Here is a 25958-nt window from a genome sequence, read left to right as displayed (position 1 = left end):
CAGAGTGCAGTGGCACAATCACAACTCACTGTAGCCTTGACCTCCTAGGCTCAAGTGATCCTCCTGCCTCAGCCTCCTAAGTAGCTGGGACTACAAGTGAATGCCACCAAGCCCAAGTCACTTTTTGATGTTTTATAGAGATGAGGTCTCATTACGTTGCCCAGGCTGGGCTCGAACTCCTGAGTTCAAGTGGTCCTCTCACCTTGGCCTCCCAAAGTGTTGGGATTATAGGCATGAGTCACTGAGCCTGGCCAATATGTACAGTTAAATGTACATCAATTATTCTTCAATAATGCTGTGAAAAAATAATTTTTGGTGGATGACAGACAAAGACATAAAAGCCATAAATATAAAACTTCTAGAATAAAAGAATAATATCCCTATGACTTTCCATAGACAAAGATTTCTTAGGCAGAGCACAAAGATCACTAATAATAAAATCAGAAAAAATAAGATCTAGACAACAAAATAGTATGTGCTTATTAAATGAATCATTAAGAAAATGAAAAAGTAAACCACAGACCTGGAGATAACATTGGCAATGCATATTTCCGATAAAGAATTTGTATGTAGAATATATATTTAAAAAATCCCTAAAACCCAATAATTTTTTAAAAGCAAGCACAATAAAAACTGGCAAGAGATCTGACACTTCCCCAAAGAACATACAACTGGCTAATAAAACCACAAAAAAATGTACAATGTTATTAGTCATCATGGAAATGCAAGTAAAAACCACAATAAGAAGTCACTTCACTAGAATGACTAAAATTTAAAATAATGGAAATACCAAGAAGTCATAAACATGTAGAGATGCTGGAATTCCCACATGTCACTGGTGAAAGAGAAACTGTACCTTCGCTTGGAAAACTCTTTGGCAAATTGCTGTAAAGCAGTACCTCCTTCATGACCTAGCAAATTTACTCTCAGATGTTTTCCCAAGAAATTAAAATGTATATTCCCAGAAAGACTTTTATAAGAATGTTTATCATAGCTTTATTTAGAATGCTAAAAGCTGGAAACAAAGTAAAATGTGAAAGAGTAAACAAATAGTAGATATTTATATAATAGCATACTATTCAGCAATATAACTCAAAATGTGATCAAGGCACACAACAGCATGGATGAATCTCACAGGAATTATGTTGGGCAAAAGACACTAGATATTCAAAATTCCATTTACAGTCAGTTACAAAGCAGAAAAAAACTGATGATAGAGATTAGATCAATGTTCACCAGGCCTGGGAAGAGATTGAGTGGACAGGTACATGAGGAAACATTCAGAGGTCACAGAAATGTTCTCAGTTGTAGTGGTAGCTACATAGGAGCATATATTTGTCAAAACTCATTGAACCAATCACTTAACATCTGTGCATGTTATGCCAATTATGTCTTGTAATGGTTAATTTTATGTGTCAATTTTGAGGTGTTTTTGGATAAGATTAACGTTTAAATTTGTGAACTCTGAGTAGGGGATATTGCCTCCCATAATGTCATTGGGCATCATCTAATCATTTGAAGACCTAAATACAGCACAAAGATAAGTCTTGCTGATCAAGAAGGAATTCTTTAGCCTACTGCCTTCAGACTTCATTTGCACCATTGGCTCTCCTGGGTCTCCAGACTTCTAGCCCTCACTATAGATTTTGGATGTGCCAATCTCCATAATCTTGCAAGCTAATTATTTCTAATAAATCAGACAGATAGATAGATAGATATAATTAATAGGAAGAAAGAAGATAGATACATAGATAGATGATGCATAGGAAGAAAGTAGATACACAGATAGGTAAATAGATAGATAGATAGATAGATAGATAGATAGATAGATAGATAGATAGATAGATGATGTGAAATATGCATACATCTTCTGGGTTCAGTTTCTCTGGACAACCCTAACTAATATATAACTCATATCCAGGAAATAGTATAGAACAAATTCTTTAGAAACAATCAATAGGTTCATTCTTTAAGAAAATTCTTGTAAAGTCAAAAGATTTCATTCCAAGCTAACTTTAGAGTGTACACTTCAGAGATTACCAAAAATATTGTTGATTTTTCCTTATGAATCTTGAATATTTCTACTACTAAAAAAATCAAGTTTGGACTTTATTCTTCTGATCCCGTCAATTGAACCACCCCAACCTCCTCCTTCCTAAAGTTTCTAAGTCATTTTCCTCCATTAAATCTATTTCTAAGCAGTTATTTCAGTTTGTCGTTACTCCTAGATTATCATTTGCATGGCTGTGCTCCTACAGCAGAGTCTGTTGTTAGGCCATGACCCATCTGGTATCTCACAGCTGGAAGCTCTTGGAGTCTAACAAGGACCCTCTCTCGAAAGCAGATGCCAACATCCGCCTCCCCAAAACTGTTCCTGAAATCTCTGTTCACCTGTTTGGCTTTTATCTACTGTTTCTGCTGAGTTTCTTGGAATCTCACTCTGTAGGCATCAGCCAATTCTTGAGAGAAATTTGCATGCAGATTTTTAAACTCACTTTTCTGAAGTTTCCTCTCTCCAGGACTTTTTTCTCTCAAGTTCTATCCATTTTCCCAGTACCAAACACACGCCTGTAAAATTGGCCATTTTTGGCTTGGGCTGTATTCGCTTGAACTGAAAGTTGGCAAAAGCCTTGAGAGGAGAGAGCCAAAATACCTGCATGTTACTATTTTTGCTTCCCTTCTCTTAAGAAAAAGAGCCCTACATCTTATCTTTCTTAGTTCTCTCTAATGTCTTTTAATGGTTGCTTTAAGTAGTTTCTCTATATTTAATCATTGCTTTCGTGGACATGTTGGATAGAACTAGGGGTAACCACAGCAACCTTTAAAAATATAAATTACATAAAGTCACCTCTAGCCTTAAAACCCTTTAATGGCTTCCCTGTACACTTTGAACAAATTCAGATACGTAGTCTTGACCTAGAAGGGGCTTGTAATCTAAACCTTGCCTGTCTTACCTAGTTCACCTACAGCCACTGTCCCATTGTTTTCACATGTCCCTCCTTGCAAGTCTTTAAACAAGCTCCTTCCTGCCTTTATATTTGCTGTCCTCTCACCTCTATCGGAAACACTGTTCTCTAATTCTTTTATTGGTTAATTTCTTCTCCTTCCCATGACTGATGTAAATACAACTTTTCAGAGAGGTTCTCTTTGACCCTATTATGTAATTTCATAGTCCTTTGTTTTTCACTATTTCTGCACACTGTTTTTTACCTTTTGCTTTCAGTGTATATCACAATATAATGAATCACGGGCAAAGTCATACACAAAGAAGTGGGGCAAATGAACCAAAAATAAGGATTTAGCTATGCAGGGGAGAATATAACAACATCTGCAAAGTCAGTTTACAGAGCCTAGTGCGGATGTGAAAGTTCATGAGAGGAAGAGGAGAAAAATGAAAAAGGGTGTAGATGTGAGACCCAGTCCACAGTGTTCTGTGCAATAAAGAGATTTGCTTTCACTCCGTAATTTATTATCCAAACGAGCATTAATTAGAACTTAAGACCATTCTCTGAAAAACTATAATCGAGGTGTTCTTGAGTACCTGAAAGAGACATTCTGTGCATTTCTCTGATTAATTTTCAAAGGATATACTCACAAAACAAGAAATTTCAGATTTAAAGAATATGGGCATATTTAAGGCTTAATATTGTAATCATCAAAGTATTCTAAGACTGAATGTGCTGATTTACAAATAACTGGTATCATGCAAGAGTGCCAGTGTTTTGCCATATCGTCTCCCATATAGGATATTGCTGCTTTTTAACATTTTTGTCAGCTTAATGGAAAATGACACTTCCTTTTATTTACAAGAGAAATTCAATATATTTCTTATATTTATTAATTGTATTTCAACAGTTATGAACTTTTTGTATACCTGAACCACTTTTATATTTCTACACACATTGTTTTTACTAAATTCAAATAACTTTTCATATATTATTGCAAGTTTTGATTGATGGTTTCAAATGAACAATTAAAAAACATGAAATGATTCTATTTTTATCAATGTTTAGGCCAAATTTGCTTTGTGTATCTCTAGCTCCTTTTACACAAGTGAAGAAAATTAACATTTTAACAGTGTCCTTTCTTCTCAACTCTTTTGGGCAATTAATCAGATTTTGTTCTCAAATATAAACTGTCTCCAAAGTATTGCACCTATTTTGCAGTAAGAATAGTAGGTCTTCATTACATATATAGTATATAGCTTTAAAGTTTTACTTTTAATTATATTCTAACTTTTGCCCTATTAAAAGTTTTTATTTTATGTGGATAAATCTATGTCTTTTTCCTTTATGGCTTCTCTTGTGGTATCATACTTTTAAAGCATTTCCTTATCCTAAGGTGCACTCAATTTTTTTAGTCACTTTAAAATTTCATGTCTTAAAATATTAAATACATCTAGAATTTATTTTGACTTATGCAGTAAAATAGGGAATCTAAGTTACAATTACCTAATCGTCAGCCAATTATCACTATATATTATAAAATAATCTTTTATCTCCATAGCTTTAAGATGTTAATTTTTAAAAAATAATTAATATAAATACAAAATATGTATATACTGTATAAGAATTCCATACACCCACACACACCTGGATCTGCTTCCAGGCTTATTTCTCTGCTCCCTTCATATACCCACTAACATTTATAATAGTACTTCTTAATAACTAATTGTAAAATAGAGTAAAATTAAAAATGATATGTCATTAAATTTTTACTTAATATATATTTAGTAACCAAACTAAATAATTAAGTATGGTATATAACATCTCAACTTTACATATGTATCTTAATATATCTTAAGGCAAAGCACCTTTCACGGTCCTTCTTTTCAAAAGCTATTGAATATTTTACTTTCTTTATTCTTAAAAATGTGCAATATTAAATGATTATCTTAAACCACATTAATTGAGAGTCATCTGGAGTTTGAAATAAATATAAGGAAAGAAACGTTTCCTGTAGAATTGGGATAAAAGTAGATTTGAAGGATTCGTTCAACACTGTTGTTATTCATCCTCTGCTGTGCTGAGAACACAGAAACCTTTCAGTAAATATTTATTGATTGATTCAAAAACATATTTGAAGGCTTTTAAAATGTGAGCTATTTGTCCAAGCTGTTAAAATCAAATTACACAAATAAAAAATACCCCTTTACAATTTTTATGACACGTGTGTTCAATCAGTTTGAATCAACAATTAATATAATATACGTTGGTTACTCGTAGAAATCTCGGTTGTTTTAGAGTATATAGAAAGAAGTAGAAGATATAATAAGTCTGTCTTCTCAAAGAGTTTGTAATCAAATCAGAGAAATATGTAATGCACATTCAACCATTAAAAGAAAATTAAGAATTCCGAGAAGAGAGAAGTTTGTAATGTCCGGAATCTCACAGTTTCCTCTCTTTGCCAAAAGAACAATACTCTTTTCCCTCAGGTACACAGAACAACAGGCAGGTAAACTATACAGCAGAGATTTTCTCCCCTAATGCCCAGGAATCCTAATGACAGAACTCCAGTGAGCTATTCCCATAGAAATAAGTAGACTTTGTGGTTTCAATGACAACTATTTTAGGTTGAATCCTTTTTGAAGAGACTTTCAACTGTAAAAACTGAAACATGATGTTTCAAACTTTTTTACACTCTTGTGCATTTTCCTTTTCTAAAAAAAGCAAACAAACAAACACCCCCCCCCCCACTTTTTTTTTTAATTCTGTTTTGAGGCAAGAGGCTTGGGTTGTTGACATGGATATCAATGTAAGTATTCAGTTGGGTATTCTATAGTTTTTAATACTGCCCAGCTATTTAGGATAACTATTTTCTATGTATCTATTTTCTTTAATGACATAATAATACTAAAAGCACAGCTTATTTTATTATTTTGTCAATTTAATGGAAAATGACACTTCCTTTTAATTACAAGAGAAATTGAACATCTTTTTCTACATTTATTAATTGTATTTCAACATTTATGAACTTTTTGTATACCTCAACCAGTTTTCTATGTTTACACACATTGTTTTTACTAAATTCAAATAACTTTTCATATATCATTGCAGGTTTTTATTAATAGTTTCAAATTAACAATTAACCATTTTTAGTATTGCCCAGCTATTTAGGTTAACTATTTTCTACATATCTATTTTCTTTAACAACATAGTAGCATTATAAGCACAGCTATACAAAAGAAACAAGAAAGGAAAAGAATATTAAATATATTCAGGCTTACTGTGTGTTGTGTCTATAGACATGAGGCTTAGGCCTCTTCAAGGGAATATGCAGTTAAATTGTTTTGACTTTTGGTACCCTCTGCCAAGACATATGCAAGAATAAAGCAGAGCAGTTACCAAGCTAATAACAAAAGTTATGTTCAGGCTCAAATGTAAATAATTGAATAATACTTGGTAGTTTTATTGTTAACATATGTATGTCATATGCTTTTTAATAATCTGTAATATTTTATATTTGCTTGGAGAATATAAGTTCAAAACAAAAAGCTTTACAATAGATATGTCAACTTGAGCATCACATTTCATATTTTATCCTGCAATGTTTATGAATTCTCTGCTCCATTAAGGCTTCACCTTAATAACCTTAGAAGGCCTCATGAGATTATCCATTTTAGTGCCTGTTGGTTGATATCTATATCTTTCAGCAACAAATGCTTTTATTTTGAAATTACTTATTAAGGGGTTAAATTAGTTCACCATACGCAGGCAATAAACACCTATTTTTCCTCTGATAAAATACCAAGAAAAAAATAAATAAATAGATGGATTTATGGATGTGTACCAAAACATCACTAAAGCTTAGTTGATTCTGCTTACAAAGCTACCTTAATAATCGGTAGAGATCACTGCCACATTGACTTGATGATAGCAGTTGATGTCAATAGTAAAGACAATCAGAATCATTCTCTCAAGTATATTGCATCCTACCTCAGTTAACCAACCTAGACAGGCGTGGTTGCAGATACCAAGCTCTGTCTATCATTCTCTTTTTCCTTCATTTTCTCTGCAAATATTTTATAGAACACAGATTGCATAGCCCACTTTTGACATTAGAGTTTCAGTAAGAAAATGAAACACTCTCTTTCTCTTCCCTAGTCCTAGGTCAGGATGGGTGGAGTGGGCCTGAGACACATGTGTCCTCAGTAACTTCTTCATTTTGATATGTGGCAATGACTGAAAATGAACTAACCAGGGTATCTAAACCCCAAGTATCACCTCTTGTACTCAGGGTGAATTGATCAACAGAGTTCATGCTCCCCAGGGAAGCCCTGTAAGCTAAAAGGTAACAATTTATGATGGTACAAATTATTTCATAAGTTACAGCCTTGATTTTAGTAGTTATGCTTCTGATCAATTCACAAAGTTGTATTCAGCATGTATCCAGCAACTAAGACAAAGACCTTTGAACTTCTTAACTCTTTGTAAAACTAAGTTCTAATCCAAGTGATAATACCCAGTCTTAGTGATCAACAGGAGCTTGTTCCATAGCTTCCTATTCCAGTCCACCCCTGCCTATAATCTCTCCCAGAGAACTCTCCACAAATAGAACTTCTGGAACAAGTATGGTGTTCTTTATCATCTTCTGTAAATCAACTTAGACATATTTCTGTTGATATCAAAATTATGACACTGAGCTACTTGTCAGAGTGGCAGCCTCTTATTCAATGTTCTCTCCCCCTACATTCATACCAGTAGCACGTGGTATTGATAGCGCTCTTCACAGAGTTAGGAGAATTACATGAATTGATACATGAATAACACTTAGAACAGAATAAGACTGTTATGCCCAGACCGTTAGTTCCTCAAAGAAGACCACCAGAGTCCAGAGTCAAAGCCAAGCGGCAAGGATCTTTACTACAAGTTCGAACCTGATCCCTCCATTCCACAGCATACAAGAGGGCCTTGAACAATGCGAGTGTTTGCTTTTTATAGCCTGAAAGTTACAGGGGAACAAAGGAATTCTTTTGTTCCCGCTCTTTCAGTAAAACTTTGAACGGCTGTCCCTTTATCGGAGACTTTCCTGGTGGTGTTTGTACTGGGCTCAGGAAGTTTGAGAGATATATGGCGATATGTGGTGGGATGGGAGGATGAGATGTGTTTGTACTGGGCTTGTTTGTTTTGAGCCCGGGGCTGAGGAATGTGCCCGGCTCCTTTCATTCCCTCCTTTCTTTTCAGGTATTTTTTAGAGCCAATCTTGGGTCTTATAAGTCTGATTCTGTTTCAGCGTTTACAGGTTGGTATTGGGCTCTGAGGACCATGAGTTGTACAGTGTTAAACCTTTCTTTAACGAATCGCAAAATTCTGTTAACAACAGAATTAACAACTGTTAACAGTTGTGTTAACACAAGGTCCTACGGTAAGCAGAAATAGTAGACTCAGCAGGGGTCTAAGGAAGGGGGCTAACAGAGAAAACATAGATGAGTTCCACCATTGCTCTGCAGCTGAAGCAAACTGCCGTGTTCTTACTTCTGTGCTTAACTTGCATAACTGTTGGACCCGGTCTTCCACAAGCCTTGATTCATTTATGTAGAAACAACAGTCTTCCTTTAGAAACATACACGTTCCTCCTTTTTCAGCAGTGAGTAGGTCTAAGGCCCTCCGGTTCTGCAAGGTTACCTGTGCTAGGGACGTGAGCTGCCGCTGGAGGGAGGCAAGGGACTCAGCTGACTCTTCTATAGCAACGGCAAATTGTTGGTACAGCTTGTTACTTTCTATGAGGGTGTGACCTAGGGCTCCCCTAGCCAGTCCGGCCGCCATGAAGGATGCAGTGAGGGAGATTCCTGCAATGAGGGGGAGAAATATGGCTTGTGCAGGTCTCGGTCTAGGGTCTGGGTGAATAACAGCACTAGTCCAGTTACCGGTATACCTTAGGAACTCGCCGGCAGTAAGTAGAGTTAACCAGGGAACTAATGTGACAGGAAGACACAGTAGGTTGGTAACGGAGGGGCTTGATAGGTTTTTAGATAATGTTCCATTACGCCAGAAGAATATGCCTGACGGAGCCTTTAAGGTGATGTTAGGGGGTGTTGCAGTGATGTTGCAGAGGCTGGAATTAGTTCCTGAGAAACAGTAGGGAAACTTTTCTTGACTGGGGTTTAGGTATAGTGGCACGTTAGGGATAGGGGCATATGAGAGGTTTCAGTGGTTGTTAGCTTGGGCAGAGGTGAAGGATCCTTATGGCAGGGGGACAGCGGTTAGTGGTGGACGCCTTAGAGTGGCACACAGAAAGCAGCCAGACAGGCTGTGAAGTCCTGTAAGGTTGGCAAGTTCTAATCCTTCTTGCAATAATTTTAACCAGGAAAAAGGACGTAAATCTTGTGTCAGGCGGTTTTCTTGTCGCTGGATATTTCCATGGACCAGGGGCCGTACCTGCACTAGACCCCGCCACAGATAGAGGTGACTGCTAGGCCATGTGGAGGCGGAGGAGTAGTATACAGCCCTGTGTTGAGGCGTGGTCCAGCGGGAGTTCCAGGGGTTTCTAACTATCTATGTATATGAAAGGTCTCTATCTCGTCTGCGATGGAAGGGCTATCTGGGATCTATCTGTTCTTTTCTACCCTACCATTGGTATTTATGGATGTTACAATAGTTATAAGGGTAGCCGGCACTTTGGTGCCACCAATAGTGCTTACAATTGTATTTAGTCTGATCATACTCGAAGCATATTATTGGTGCCACTGGTTTGGCTACTGGGAAATCGGTAAAATTTAGTAAAATTGGGCTATTGCACCCTGAGGAGGGGCAATCTGCACTGGCCACTAATTTCCCGGGCTTATGAGGTTGCCTAGGGTGGGTTTGGTTTTCATAAAGCCAGAATTTCCAGACAAAGGGATTAGGAGCTGGCTTTATGTTTTCCCCAGCGGCCACTAGGGAGACTAATGTTAGAGTTAGACTACTTAACTGCATGTTTGCAGTGAGCTATGCTGCCGGCGCAGGGTGAGTTTTAAGGGGTTGTTCTTAGCTCTGTCCACAGTCCACGTGTCCGGTGCTTCAGCCGCCGCCATGATTGGCCCCAGAAGGTCAGAGGTTGGGTCCACTGGCTTGACGTGGGTGTAGTGGATCCACGACGCAATGCCTTCTACCTTCAGGGCAGTGGGTGTGGTCAGGAGTACTTGGAGTGGTCCTTTCCACTTGGGCTCTAAGGTCTCTTGTCGGTGTCGCTTAACCGGGACCTAGTCTCCTGGCTGGTACGGATGGGGTGTCGGTGGGGGACTGGTCTCATATAGCTCTTTCAGCTTGGGCCAGATTTCTTGGTGAATTTTCTGTAAGGCTTGTAGGGAAAATAAGAATTCAGAGACATTTTCTGTTTCAGACTTAAGCAGGTCATCTTTTAAGCTAGGAACTAGGGGTGGAGTTCTGCCATACATGATTTCGTAAGGGGTAAGGCCTAGTTTGTAAGGGGTATTACGGGCCTGGAACAGAGCATAGGGGAGAAGGACTACTTAATTAGCGCCAGTCTCTATAGTCAATTTAGTTAAGGTCTCTTTTAAGGTCCGATTCATCCTTTCTACCTGTCCTGAACTCTGGGGCCTGTAAGCGCAATGTAGTTTCTAATTTGCCCTAAGGATGGAAGCCAAGTCTTGACTTACTTTAGCGACGAAAGCGGGCCTATTATCTGACCTTATCTGGATGGGGAAGCCATACCTGGGAAGGATATCTTCCAGAATTTTCTTTGCTGCGACTTGAGCAGTTTCTCTTTTGGTTGGGAATGCTTCAGTCCACCTTGAAAAAGTATTTACAAAGACAAGTAAGTACCGGTACCTGTACTTTCCTGGCTTTATTTCAGTAAAATCTACTTCCCAGTAGATACCGGGCCTGGTTCCCCTGAGCCTTGTTCCTGCTGCAGCTTGAGATTGGGGGTATGCGTTGTTAAGCTGGCAGACTTTGCAACTTGTCACGATACTGCTGGCCGTCTCAGCTATATGTCTGATTTTGAGCTTGGAGCGTCTGATCAGGTCTATCATCCGCCGGGCCTTTAGGTGGGTGGTTCAGTGGATGTGTTCTAACACCTGTTATCTTAATTTTTCTGGTAGGATGGTTTGGTCATTAGTATCAGTCTACCACCTATTCTGGATTTGTTTCAGGGGAAGTTTGTCAATCTACTGGAGATCTTGTTCTGAATATTCAGGGAAATATGGCAAGTCCTGGGGGCCTGGGTCAGGGAGCTGGAGTGCAAGGAGTTGGCTGGGAGCCTTCGCCACATTCCTTGCAGTTTGGTCCGCCAGAAAGTTGCCTTGAGCAGTTGGAGTAGTTAGTTTCTGATGCCTTGGGCAATGTACAATGGCTAATTTTTCTGGCCTCTATAGGGCTGTTAGCAGGGCTAGGATCTCTTGCTTGTTTTTTATCTCTTTTCTTTCAGCCGTTGGTAATCCTCGCTCCCTGTAAATGGCCTCATGTATATGCGCCCTTGCAAAAGCATATCGGCTGTCTGTATATACTGTCAGCTTTTTTCCTGCCTTTAAGGTAAGAGCTTGGGTGAGCGCTATCAGTTCGGCCTTCTGGGCCGATGTCCCCGGGGGCAGGGGTTCCGCCCAGATTACTTCAGTCTCTGAAGTTACTGCCGCTCTAGCGTACCTCTGGCCTTGATGCATGAAGCTGCTCCTATCAGTGAACCAGACGTCGGCGTCAGGAAGTGGGCGGTCCTGCAGGTCTTCTCGAACTCCGTGCACCTGAGCTAGTATCTTGGTGCAGTCATGGAGTGGGGCAGTCTCTTACCTAGTGGCCAGCCCCCTTACAGTAGGCACATTGGTCTTTGCTCAGATTATCATGCCGGGGGGGCCGCCTAGGTTGGGTGTACTCTGGCTGTAGATGCTTTTTCTGTACTACTGCTGCCAGGACCTTGGTCATTTTTTCAGTGGCCTTAAATTGCTTTTCCTCTGGAGTATCTCTGTTATTGTAAACCTGCTGGGCTATCTGAAGGAGGTCCTGAATCCACTTTCCTTCCAAGTCTTCTAATTTCTGGAGTTTTCTCTTAATATCTGGGGCTGCCTGATTTACGAAAGACATTACAACAGCTGCCTGACTTCCTGGAGACTTTGGATCTATGGGGGTGTACTGTCTAAAAGCTTCCATTAATCTTTCTAAGTAGGTAGCTGGGCTCTCTGTCTTCCCCTGCAGAATAGAATATACTTTAGCCAAATTAGTGGGCTTGCGAGCAGCTGCCCGGAGACCTGCCATTAGAGTCTGGCGATAAAGGTGTAGCCGTCCTCTACCTTCTGCCGTGTTGTAGTCCTACGCTGGCCTGGTCAGAGGAAAGGTTGCGTTTATGAGGTCGGGGTTGGCAGTCGGTTGACCGTCGTCCCCCGGGACCAGCTTTCTAGCTTCTATCTGTATTCTCTCTCGCTCTTCCGTGGTGAACAAGATTCGGAGGAGCTGCTGACAATCATCCTAAGTGGGCTGGTGGGTGAACATGACACTATCCAGTAAAGCCAGTAAATCTTTGGGGTTGTCTGAAAACTGAGCACTCTGAGTTTTCCAGTTATACAGATCACTGGTGGAGAATGGCCAGTACTGGAGCCTGGGGATTCCTGTGTCATCTGGGGGTCCTATTTCCCGAAGGGGTAAAGCCACCGTGGAGTCAGGCGGCTGAGGGGGGCTAGTCCGCGAAGTGCATCCTCGCGTCTGCCCCGCCGGCCCTTCAAAGTTACTTTCCTTTTCAGCGGGCCCGTGTGTGCCGGCCGCCTCCCGTCCACCTGCTCCCTCCCGCAGCTCAGCCACGGGGGCTGGGGCCTGGGGCCCGGAGGGGTACGGAGGGGGTTCTGTGAACAGTGGGTCCCCGCTGTCTGGTAGAACAGGATGGGGGGGGGCAGTTGGTTGCTTGGATTTTAGTGGTCGAGCAACCAGTGCCTTACAGGGTTCAGAGGCTAATTGGAAAGGGGACAGCCAAGGAGGCGGGTTCTCAACAAGGTCCTGCCATATGAGGATATATGGGATTTGATCTAAGTGGCCCACACGCCTAGGTAGGAAAATCTTGGACTTTACCTTAGTGATGACAGCAAGTCGGAAGGTCCATTCGGGCGGCCACCCCACATCAAAGGCAGGCCATTCGGAGCGACACAGAGTAATTAGCTTTCCTTTCCTGATTTCTATACCAAGATCATGGCCCCTTGCTCTAACTTCTTTGAAATTACTTGTAAGGAGAGATAGAGGAGTGCTCTGGGTATTACCTATCCTGTAATAATTTGTAGTCTCTTCCTGTAAAGGAATGTGGGTTTGAATCCCTGTAAAGGAAATCTGATCTGACTTATTAATGATATCTAATCACAGGCGCACCTAGGCAGCCCTGGTCAGAGTTAGCTGCCTGGATCGCGGTCACGCTGGGGCAGCCCAGATCAGAGACAGCTGCTGCCCACCAAACCGGGGCAGTTCAGATCGCAAGCACGCACCAGAAGCCCGGGTCAGAGTTAGCTGCCTGGATCGCGGTCGCGCTGGGGCAGCCCAGATCAGAGACAGCTGCTGCCCGCCAAACTGGGGCAGTTCAGATCGCAAGCGCGCACCGGAAGCCCGGGTCAGAGTTAGCTGCCTGGATCGCGGTCGCGCTGGGGCAGCCCAGATCAGAGACAGCTGCTGCCCGCCAAACCGGGGCAGTTCAGATCGCAACCATGCACCGGAAGCCCGGGTCAGAGTTAGCTGCCTGGATCGCGGTCGCGCTGGGGCAGCCTAGATCAGAGACAGCTGACAGCTGCTGCCCGCCAAACCGGGGCAGTTCAGATCGCAAGCGCGCACCAGAAGCCCGGCTCAGAGTTAGCTGCCTGGATTGCGATAGCGCTGGGGCAGCCCAGATCAGAGACGGCTGCTGCCCGCCAAACCAGGGCAGCTCAGATCAGAGACAGCTGCTGCCCGCCAAACCGGGGCAGCTCAGATCAGAGACAGCTGCTGCCCGCCAAACCGGGGCAGCTCAGATCAGAGACAGCTGCTGCCCGCCAAACCGGGGCAGTTCAGATCAGAGACAGCTGCTGCCCGCCAAACCGGGGCAGCTCAGATCAGAGACAGCTGCTGCCCACCAAACCGGGGCAGTTCAGATCACAATATAGATCAGATGAGAGCCAGGGGACGTCTCCCACCAGTCTCCGCTGGCCGTCCTATAGCGCGTCCGCCAGGACTGTGCCAGCTCCAGTTTCAGACCTCGCGAGTCACAGATTCGGATTCAGAACAGACACAGACAGACAAACGGAGACGAGCCAGCTCACCTATCAGTAGATCGATCCTAGCAGATCCTTTGACTAGGGGGTCTGGTGGGCTTGGGGAATCCCGGATGGGCCCCCAGATGTTATGCCCAGACCGTTAGTTCCTCAAAGAAGACCACCAGAGTCCAGAGTCAAAGCCAAGCGGCAAGGATCTTTACTACAAGTTCGAACCTGGTCCCTCCATTCCACAGCATACAAGAGGGCCTTGAACAATGCGAGTGTTTGCTTTTTATAGCCTGAAAGTTACAGGGGAACAAAGGAATTCTTTTGGTTCCCGCTCTTTCAGTAAAACTTTGAACGGCTGTCCCTTTATCGGAGACTTTCCTGGTGGTGTTTGTACTGGGCTCAGGAAGTTTGAGAGATATATGGCGATATGTGGTGAGATAGGAGGATGGGATGTGTTTGTACTGGGCTTGTTTGTTTTGAGCCCGGGGCTGAGGAATGTGCCCGGCTCCTTTCAAGACCTCACTGGACATTAATAGGTGACTCCTTGGCTTTTTGCTGTGGCTGTTGTCACTACATGCATGTCTGCCTCACCTTCTGGCTTCCTCTCCAACTGCCGCCCCCCAAACCATCATTTGGACCATTGCAGCTACAAACCTGAAGGCAACTGGGAGTGGAGTGATGGGCATGAGACAAATACAACCTTCACTTTACCATTTTGACACTGGAGTGAAAAAGGTCCTCCTCTAAACCTCTCTCTACAGTATTGTGGCTGGATTGCAGTTTTACAAAAGGTTAACTGAGAGTTCATGAGTAACCAGGTGGTATACAATCAGCAGTTATTTCTAATGGCTAAACGCTTGTGGTTCTTTTCAAAGTCCACCCGTCCAGGACATATTCAGGGGAAAGCCTAGCACTCAAGATGACAACTTGCTTACAACTGCTAGGGGTCAGCTTAGTTTTTACCATCAAAAAAGCAGTGGAGCATTCTCTTCTAGGTTCAATTATTATGAAGTCTGGGGAGGAAAATTCTCCCATTACCCAAACCCAAGGCTTGTATCCTGAATTCTCATTTCTTGTCCCAGATTCTGTCTTTCCTCTAAGTCATCCTCAACAAGAACTCATTTCTGTAGTATAACAATACAGTTTAATGTAGTTTAACCCAATCTAAATCTCTTAAAGAAAATAAATATTTCTACCATCTGTTTCCTCCTGCCTTCTCAACCAGGCCAAAAACAGCAACAATGTCAGCAGAGATAGAGCTCTGACTCAGACAAATGCACACAATTTTATATTGTGAAGCTGAATATTTAGCTTCTCCCGCTAAATCATCTGCATTTAGGTTAATGGGCACTTCAGTTCTTCCCACAGAGCAATGGTTGGATGCATTAGGGAATATTATGAACATTTACAGATACATTCGCTAATTATTCCAAAAATTGTTTTAATTGCCTATTATATGCTTGGCACTGGTAAATAAAAACAAATAACGCAATTCTTCTAGAATAATGAAAATACTAGGCTGTATTTTGAAGCTAAAATCTAGTGATAGAGAAATAATAAGTTAAAAACAGAGTATTATGAATATTATGAATAAGTTTTGTGAAAGAAATAGAACCTGGGTAAGTTCTGGAAATACTAGTAAAAAATCATTTCATTAAATGTAACTAAAAGTGGTTGTAATAAAGATAATTAAATATGTGAAAAATAGCAAATTTGGCATGCATATTGGGATAGAACTTTTGAAAACAGTATTGATTTCCAGGAACAAATAGCAAAGCGTACATCATGTAAACAATGCTGTCCTTATGCAATAATCAATAGTCAACAAGAGTAGCCTGCCGCCCTTCCTCACCTGCTACCTGCCCTATTTTCTATAGCTTCATCCACCTTCTAGCATTCCTATATATGTTTCTTATTTACTGCTTTTGCTATTTATTTATTTATTCCCACTAAGTTCCACAAGTGAAGGGTTTTCTTGTCTGATGAATACCAAAAACTGTGAATGGTGCCTTTCAGGTAGCAGTGGTAGCAGTGGCTCAGTAAATATCTTAAGTCAAGCCATATGTAAGTAAATGAATGAGCAAATGAACAGATTTAAAAATCTGATCATTTCAAGACAAAAAATATCCATAATATAGGATGAATTCTAAAATTAACTTGCATTTGTGATTTTAAAGCAATAAGATAAGTGACCACCAGGCATAGTGTCTCACACCTGTAATCCTAGCTTAGGAGGGTTGCTTAAGGCCAGGAGTTCAAGACCAGCCTGGGCAACATAGGGAGAATGCACCTTTAAAAAAATAATAGAAATAAAAATTAGCCAGGCATGGTGGTGCATGCCTACAGTCCCAAGTATTCGGGAGGCTGAGGCAGGAGAATCCCTGGAGCCCAGGAGTTTGAGGCTGCAGTGAGCTATGATCCTGCCCAGTCTGGGCAACAGAGTGAGACCCTGTTAAATAAATAACAGGGTCTCATTAATAAACATTAATAAAATAAACATTAATAAACATTAATAAAATAAACATTAATAAAAGTGACTTTATTAATCTTTGCTATCCTTCCTTTTACCTAAAGAAGCCTGGTGTAATTTCTATAGCTGATCATTTTAATCACATATCTTTTATTAATATATAAGGAAACAGTGTGAAAGAATATGGGAATAAGTTAAATTCCCATATTCCAATTTATATGAGCAAATGTAGGGATTTTAAAAATACGCTAATATAATAGTCAATGTGTTCAAAATCAACTCAGCAAATATTTACTGAACACCTACTATGTACTGGGCATATAACTCTGAAAAAAAATTTTCTTACCTCATGGAAACAAATGTAAACCAATATACAAATTAAATCATTCCAGAGAATTCTAAATGAAAAAATTTGGTGGGGAAGGAATTGGGATTTCACTTTTAGTTAAAGCATTCAAGGACGATCTCCCCTGTAGGTAACGTTAGAACTGATGCAGAATGGGAAAATTGCACTTGCTACAAGGAGATTGAAGAGAAGATTCCAGGCAGAGAGAAGAGTGAACATAAAACACTAGAAGTGACCAAAATGGGCTGTTTGAGGAATGGAATGAAGGCCATTGTATTTGGAGATCACTGAGAAACAAAAGAATACAATGTGAGTTGAACTCAGAAAGTTATCAGGAGCTAAATCATGTAAGGCTTTGATGACTATGAATAGAATTTGGCCTTCATTTCCTGTTCCCTTGTAATTTTCCGGAGAGTGTTGTGCTGCAAATAACGCAATTTGATTCCTACTTAAAAAAAAATCCCAGCTATATATAGACAAAGGCCTGTACTTGGGGAAAGAAATCTTTATCACATGTAGTTTCTATTAAGTTTCTCAATGATAAAGTATAACAAAAAGGTAGTATTGAATTACTATTACAATTCTACACATGTTCCCTTTCATGCATTAAAAGTCACAATTTTTATAATTTTATTCATGTGCATCACAAATATAAAACTTTTATTTTTATCACTTCTGTCTTCAGACACATTTTAAGATTGATTTTATTTATTTATTTTTATTTATTTTTTTATTTTAGAACTAACCTAAATTCCCCTGGATGTGGGAGGGAAAATTAATGACAATTATTCCAGTCCAAGAGTATTACTTTCTATAAAACTAACCCTAAATTTTGGTTTACTTCAGCCCTAAGAGAAATAGCATATTAACCCTGGCTGATTATAATGGGTAAACATGATCAATATTTTACTCCTTACTTCTCCTGAAAAACTAAAACCTGACAGGCTAAAGTAAATTTAAAGTCTAAAACACAAAGCTGTACCAAATTTAGTTTGGGCAGTAAGTAGATATTTTTAAACCTGTACGACAGATGTGACTAAAACAATTGGTCTTGTTGACATTGCTACCTTTGTATGGATAGAAATAAATCTTAAAAATATAATTTACCATTGCACATTTTGGCAAGAAAATTTTTACCATTCATAGTCAGGTTGAGCTTACTCTCTGTGGCAATGTCACAGCCTACTTCTGATGGAAAACATTTTTATCCACAATTGACTAAGTCATTTGTCTTAGTGAGACCTCACAGGCAATAGATGGCATTAGCAAGTAGATATAGGAAAACTGTCATCATTAATTATACTGAGGACTGCAATCGGGGTTCCTGAGTTTCCAGTGGCAGACTCACAAAGTGGGTAATACAATTTGTGGATCAAACACTATTAAGTGTAATGTATAGTTAATGTCTTTCTATTTGCCTCTTTAATTGCAAGATCAACTCTGAGTCTACATGATGGTAACTAGTACTCAACTAATTCTTTGGCTGTGTAATCTGGATTTACTAGTGGCATTGTATTTGAGCTTCCTGAAAAGTTTCATGACAATCAGCAGTGTGTTATGAGTAACTTTAGCCAGTATCTACACAAACAAAGTGAAAGGCAGTCAAGCTAGTTTTTCTCTGTACATGTTGATCATCCAGATGAGTAAAATTTCAAGGAAAATTTGCAGACAAACAGAGTTTTCATTTTTAGAAAATTTTTGGCTGAGCACCGTGCCTCACACCTGGAATCCCAGCACTTTGGGAGGCCAAGGCGGGCAGATTGTTTGAGCTCAGGAGTTCAAGACCGGCCTGGAGAGCATGGAGAAACCCCATCTCAGCAAAACATGCAAAAATTAGCCAGGTGTGGTGGCATGCACCTGTAGTCTCAGCTACTCAGTAGGCTGAGGTGGGGGAGGATTGCCTAAACTCAGGTAGGTCAAGGCTGCAGTGAGCCATGATTGCACCACTGCACTCCATCTTGGGTGACAGAATGAGACCCTGTCTCAAAAATAACAATAATAATAATAAATCAATAGAAAATATTCCTGTAAAATTCATTTAAAATTAAACTATTTATGAGTGCCAACATTTTGACAAATAGGATGTAACTTTATAATATTTTTAATTGGATAAACAAGAGTATATAAAAAACTTATTGCATCTTTTGGCCCTGGTGTAATAGATGCAAATTCATTCAACCCTAATGGCTATAAATCAATATTAATTTGATTACTTATGCATTTAACTATTGCCCTAGTATTTTCTTCTGTGGAATTTACAGTTTAAAATGCATTTCTACTTATGCTCTTCTATATTGATTAGGATTACAGTTTGTTTCTTACTAGCTCTGATTCAACAGCATTTTGTTACGCTAGTCTTTCTTTTTATGCTCATTCACGTCTTTAATATTTTTAGTCTATTGAGCATTGCACTTTAATTTTGGTCAGTCTATTTTCCTTCCCTAAAATTACACTGGCATTTCTACTAACATTTATCAGAATTTTTATATGCTGGTTCATCTACTTTTTACATTTAAGAAATTCTAAAAAAGAAATCTTATGTGGCAAAATTCTCCTCTCCTCTCCATACAGAGATCTCTGATTACATAAATCAATGATCAAAAATGCACATACCTCTCACAAATGCTTTTTCTCACTAGAATAAATTTAAAATATTTTGCAAAATGTAAGGTAGCTTTTTGTAGAAATCCCAAGTTTACCTTCTAAAAGTTACATTTATAAACCACTAATAGATTTCTGCGATTCTTAGAAACATTCACTATTTACTTCTCTCCTCTTATTCACATTTATAAACTGATGAGTGTGTGTATGTGTGTGTGTTTATGTACCTTAAGCGTTCAGTGGATTTGAGAAAATTAGTTGGCTCGGCATGATTATGTGAAAACCATATTTCACCAAACACAGAGGAACATAATGACTTTCTTTTCTTTTCTTTTCTTTTCTTTTTTTTTTTTTTTTTTTGAGATGGAGTTTTACTCTGCTGCCAGGCTGGACAGGCTGGACAGGCTGGAGTGCAGTGGCGCTCTCTCAGCTCGCTGCAACCTCCGCCTCCCAGGTTCAAGCAATTCCCCTGCCTCAGCCTCCAGAATAGCTGGGACGACAGGTGTGCTCCACCATGCCCGGCTAATTTTTTTTTTTTTTTTTTTGTATTTTAGTAGAGACGGATTCACCATGTTGGCCATGATGGTCTCGGTCTCCTGACCTCATGATTTGTCCGCCTCGGCCTCCCAAAGTGCTGGGATTAAAAGCATGAGCCACCATGCCCAGCCATGACATTTTTTATGTGTATCTTTCCTTCCTTTTCTTTTCCTCATTTTGCCATTGACATATGAATATAGAATAGTGTAGGGATGGTAGCACTGTTTAAATATGTTAGTTCTTGCCTTCTCCCGCACAGTATAAGTACCTCAAGAGATACAGAGTAACTTAGGCACATTGCAACTTTGTCTTCTTGGCTGTACTGTGTGTGTGTGTGTGAGAGAGAGAGAGAGAGAAGAGAGAGAGTGTGTGTGTGTATGTGTGCGTGTGTGTCAGGGTGAAGGTCTGGGGAGTGGGCTGTGAAGAAAAAGAAAATATTAGATGTCATTAATATGATTATAGCTACTCTTGTTACATTAACTCCCTTCCTGCAACTTTTGTTATTATTGGTTGAATCTAAAGAATTTTCAGACTAAGCTAAGCTTAAGTCAATTTGACTACCATTCTGTTAAGGCAGACACATTCTAACATGGCACTGCTTTAATGCATACCTTCTCTATTTCCCTCTTCCTCCTGAACAAAACAAAACAAAACAAAAGCCTTTAGATTCATCAACCTGTAATGAGGTATGTAAAATACTATGCCATTAACACAGTAGTGCCTTGTCTCAAGGTCACTTTCATATGGCTAAAAGCAAAATAGCACACTCCCTTTGACTCAAAGGAGCCTACATATTCCATATGGTATATATACATAATGGAATACTATTCAGCCTTTAAAAGGGGGAAAATTCTGCCATTTGCAATAACATGGATGAACCTGGAGGACATTATTCTAAGTGAAATAACCAGGTACAAAAATAAAAATACTGCATGATTTCACTTACAGGTGAATCCAAAAAAGTTGAACTTACAGAATCAGAGAGTATGATGGTTACCAGAGGCTGGAGTAGGTGGATGAATGGGGAAAAGAGAGAAGCTGGTCAAAGGGCATAAAGTTTCAGACAGATGGAATACATTTGAGTTATCTATTGCACAGAATGGTGACTATAATAAATAAAAATGCATTGCATATCCGAAAATTGCTAAAATAATAGATTTTAAATATTATCCCCCCTCAAAAAAAAAAGTGTGTGAAGTAATGGATTTGTTACATAAGCTGATTTCCACATTGTATACATTTATCAAAGAATCGCAGTAGCTTATAAATACACGTAATTATTATTTGTCATTTAAAATATGATTTTTAAATCATATTCACATTCTGAAGGTGAGTTCTTTCCAGATACAAGCTTTCTCTATCCAAAACTGGTATTTCATCTTCCATATCCACAGAAAGAAAAAAGTTGTTTGGAATGAGGTCTTGTTGTGTTGCTTAGGATGGTGCTAAATGCCTTGCCTCAGCCTCCTAAGTAGCTCCACAGAAAATTTTACTAAGAGATGAATAGGATAGGAGAGAAAGGGGCACTCTGTGATCATGTTATCATGTGTAAAACATCCTGTGACTAAGAACTCATCTACTGATTCTCATCTATATTTGACCTTGCTCATAAATCAATGGATTGTACATGTTAGAAACATAAACAAGACCATAAATATCTTAAATTAATGCACTGATGACAGTTCCATACAGCTTTTCAAAAAAACTTCCCATGAAAACATCCCTAGACATATACAATATTATGTAAGTCTCCCAGGAACCCTGTGAGGGAGATAACACGTCATATTATTACAGATAAGGTAACAGACTCAAAGAGGTTGTCTTTTGACAAAAGCTACAGAACTAAAAAAAAGGCAGATTCTCAGTATAAATTCTGTGTGTTCTGACTTTAAAGTCATGTTCTATTCAATGTGTCATGGAGACCCCAAAGCAGATCTCAGCAGAGCTTGGTAATATCAGCAGCGCACAATGGACTGACTTCAGACATGAGAAATACAGAATGTAGCACTCTCTGTGTTTTTTAGCAGAGAAACTCTACACAGAACCAAATTACCTTATAGGAGAAAAATAAAGAATAGTGTTTATGTATAGTTACACTATATATAAACATATATAAATATATGTTAAATATAGTTACACTATATTTTTGCAGTGTTTTACATATTGTTACATATGTAAAATGTTTTACATATGTAGTGTTTTACATATTGGAACCTTTGTATTTACTATTATCTTTGATCTTCATAACAATTTTAGCTTATTAGCTCTATTTCATGCATTGAGAAACTGACTAAGAGAGATTCTGAAACCAAAAAATTTTCTCACAGTAAGTACAATTGTCCTTAAATATCCATAGAGGATTGGTGTCAAGACCCCTCACAGATACCAAAATCAATGGATGCTCAAATCCCTATTTAAAAAAAAAAAGTTAACACCTGTAACTCCAGCACTGTGGGAGGCTGAGGTGGGCAGATCCCTAGAGCTCAGGAGTTTGAGACCAGCCTTGGGCAAAACCCTGTCTCTACAAAAAATATAAAAATTAACCAGGCATAGTGGCATGCACCTGTAGTCCCAGCTACTAGGGAGGCTGTGGTGGGAGGTTTGGTTGAGCCTGAGATTTCGAGGCTGCAGTGAGCTGTGATCATGCCATTGACCTCAGTCTGGGTGACGGAGCAAGACCCTGTCTAAAAAAAAAAAGAAATTCAGTACTTTCATATAACCTATGTGCAGCCTCTTGAATTCTTTAATTCATCTCTAGATTATTTACAATACCCAATATAATGTAAATGCTATATATATTTGTATTTGTATCTTTTTTGCTGTATTTTTAATTGTCTTTTTTTTCATAATTTTTTTACCTGCATTTTGTTGAATCCATGGATACAAAACCCATGGATCCAGAGGGCTGACTGTACTGAACTGGGAGTTGAACATGAATCTTTCCCTTCAGGGTTTGCTTCACTATCCATTACAATACACTACCTTTATAAGCTATTGATGGATTCTGCTCTTCTGCTTTCTCAGAAATTTTTGCCCTGGTTAAACAGCATCATTCCCTTCTACATTAGACTCAATCCCTTCAAACAATAATTAGGAATTGATAAACATCTCTAAAAAGGATAAAAGACCAATGATCCAGTCTTGTGCCCATTACAGTAAGCAGTCAAGGGCATCAGAATATGCCACCCCAAAATATGCCACTTTGGCATAAGAATTATTTTGAGTTGAGTTCCGGAAGAATTCTCTGCACTCCCTTTAACTGCCTAAAAGTAGAGCATAAATCTCTCTTTGTGAAGGGATCCTCCTCCTTCCCTGTGTCAGGCATAGAAGAGCATTAATAACTGAGAAAGAATTTACACTAAGAGATATTGACATCAACAGGCCTTACTAAAATAACACTTATCTTCCCTCATAAGCTTCCTGGTCGATTCTCCAGGATTTCTTGACCCTTGAAGCCCAAACACCTTTTCCTTTGTTGAAATGATATATGTCCCCAAGTCAAACCACTTTGAGTTTTCCTTATTTTCTGTGAATTCCCATGCAGGTAAAACATTAATTAAACTCTATGCTTTTTCCTTCTGCTAATCTGTCTCTTGTTAGTTTAATTCACAAGCCCCTAGTTACTTAACCTAAGAGAGTAGCAGAAAAGATCCCCCCTCCATCACAATAATATGTATAATTTTTTAATTTAAAAAATTTAAAAAATCTCCATATATTGTTCAGTGACCTGCCCCTGACAGCTTCAAATTCAACCAATCCTAATGTGTTAATTCATGTTAGGTATTTTCTTCTCATACATTGATATGAAACTATTTCTGAAACAAGTGAAGCACTAAAACATAATTGGAAAGGCAAGCAGTATGGGAACACTGGATAAATTGAAGTGCAAGGCAGAGAATAATGAAGGAGGATACCTATAAAGAGGCTTCCTATATTATGATTTTCTCTGTATTTGACCGTGCTCATAAATCAATTGATAATACATGTTAGAAACATAAATTAGATCATAGTGTCTGAAATTAATGCACTGACGACACTTCCATAGAGGTTTTCAAGGAAAATATTGATGTATTTGGAGCTGTTTTTTGACATTTGAGTTGGCATCAGGTACAAAACATCTCCTGCCACCCATCCTTTGGTGCCCTACTAAGTGACAAAATTCTGATAGGGGCAGCACCCAGCTGACTCTGTGTAGCAGATATGATACTTTTGCTTTTATGGTGCCATCTGCAGAGAAATAAATCATCATAAAGTTGACTGAGTGTGTCCTATGTTCATCTGCTTGAACAAGTTCGATGTAATTGACTGACAATAATAAAAGGGGATTAGAGAAAAAAAGTCCTCAGTATTGTCAAGTGAGTGTCACCCAACCCCTGACTTCTGAAAGATGGTCAGGACACAGATGGGCTGAAAGAAAGAAGAAACTATCCAAGGAGAGCAAACACAGACAGGACATAAGGAGTGTGACAGCATGGCATCTGTGTCTGTGCTGGGAGAGTCTGCATGTGGTGGAAGAAATGGGAGGAGAGGTATTTTGCATAGTTAAAAGGTTAGTCTGATTGAAATAGATAGTTCATGTTGTTAACTAATAAGGGATAATTGAAAACTGTACAGTTCACTGAAATTATTGAATGCTATAATTTGGGTTTGTTTTTGTATCACATTTGACATCTCAGCACAGTAGCACAGGTAGCACACTGAGGAAGAATTAATTGAGAGCATTCTGCAGAGGTGAGGCTTTCATGCTTTTTCCTCCTCTGAATACCAGAATAGGAACTTAATGGAAAGTCTGCATCTAGACAGACCAGGGCTCTGTATATAGCAAAATCTTGAGGCCATTTTTGAAGGGATTGTATAAAGAGAAGGAGTATGTAAAAAGTAGTGGAACCCATATCTGTAATGAGACTTCAGTACATTAAATGCTTATACACAATGAACTATAACATCTCTGCAGTGAGTTTTTGTTATAACCTTGGTTCCTCCCATTGAAGCACTAGTGGAAACCATTGGCCAGAGTTTTTCTGATGATCTGATTGGATTTGTTGCCTGTGCCTTGCCCTCTTGCTTCATGATCCATGTTGATCCTCAGATAGTTCTTAATAATTCTCTAGTTAATTCCTTTAATAGCGTTTGATGTTTTATTTCTGCTGTTCATTCCAGCTTGAGTGGCTTGTTAGTGTTGTCTCGTCTTCTGAGCAATAGATTTTTGAAATGACAGACAGAGGATTTTAAACTTCCTTTAGAGGAACTTATGAATATAATCAATATTAAGTGAAAAGGGCCAATAGGCCACTTACACATGTGGATTTTCTACCTGTGAATTGTCTCAATCTTAGAAACTTAGATAAGCATTGTGTTATAAGCAGATAAATGCTCAGAGCATAATACTTAATAACTTACTTCCAAAATTTGGTGGATTTCTTTGCAAATATTTATGAGTATACAATTTCACTCCATGCCTGGACCTAATATTCAATATGAGATCCTTGAGAGTCCATTTTCAATGCTGGTCAAAGCCTTTGTGTTCTCATACCCACCATATGATGTAGCTATAAAGATGGATAGCAGCAGAAAAACTAGTGGGCTCCTGTGCAGTGAGTCAAATGGGAATGACAAACAGCATGACAAATAGAAGAAACAATCAGTCAATCAACATTCATATACCGTGCCCCTACTAGAGTCCCTGCTAGGAATCAAAGAAAGAAATGACATAGATCTTGGTTAAAACAATCGATTTAGAGGTCCAACATTTATTCAAATATTTTCAAATATTCATTTCCATATTCCAAAATTTCAATATTTATTAAATAATTAAAATGTTAAGGGCAAATAATGACATTAAAGGGAGTTAAATATTAATGTTA

The 25958-nt window shown here is 39.1% G+C and overlaps 1 protein-coding gene across 4 annotated transcripts in view; it reads left to right on the top strand.

Annotated features, from left to right (window-relative positions):
* The window catches only part of KYNU (kynureninase), a 290523-nt gene that overhangs the window by 84628 nt on the left and 179937 nt on the right, over positions 1 to 25958 (top strand). For 2 of the 4 annotated variants that reach the window (XM_055108491.2, XM_063595156.1), the window contains exon 4: positions 17087 to 17265. The exons of the other annotated variants lie outside the window; for them this stretch is intronic. The gene's annotated coding sequence lies outside the window, so the exon portion shown is untranslated. The remainder of the gene's footprint in view (positions 1 to 17086; positions 17266 to 25958) is intronic. 4 annotated transcript variants of the gene reach the window in all.

The sequence above is a fragment of the Pan paniscus genome, chromosome 13 (genome assembly GCF_029289425.2).
Source record: "Pan paniscus chromosome 13, NHGRI_mPanPan1-v2.0_pri, whole genome shotgun sequence".
NCBI classification, from domain to species: Eukaryota; Metazoa; Chordata; class Mammalia; order Primates; family Hominidae; genus Pan; species Pan paniscus.
Note: the sequence above shows the minus strand (reverse complement) of the source record. Positions and strands in the feature narration are given on the sequence as shown.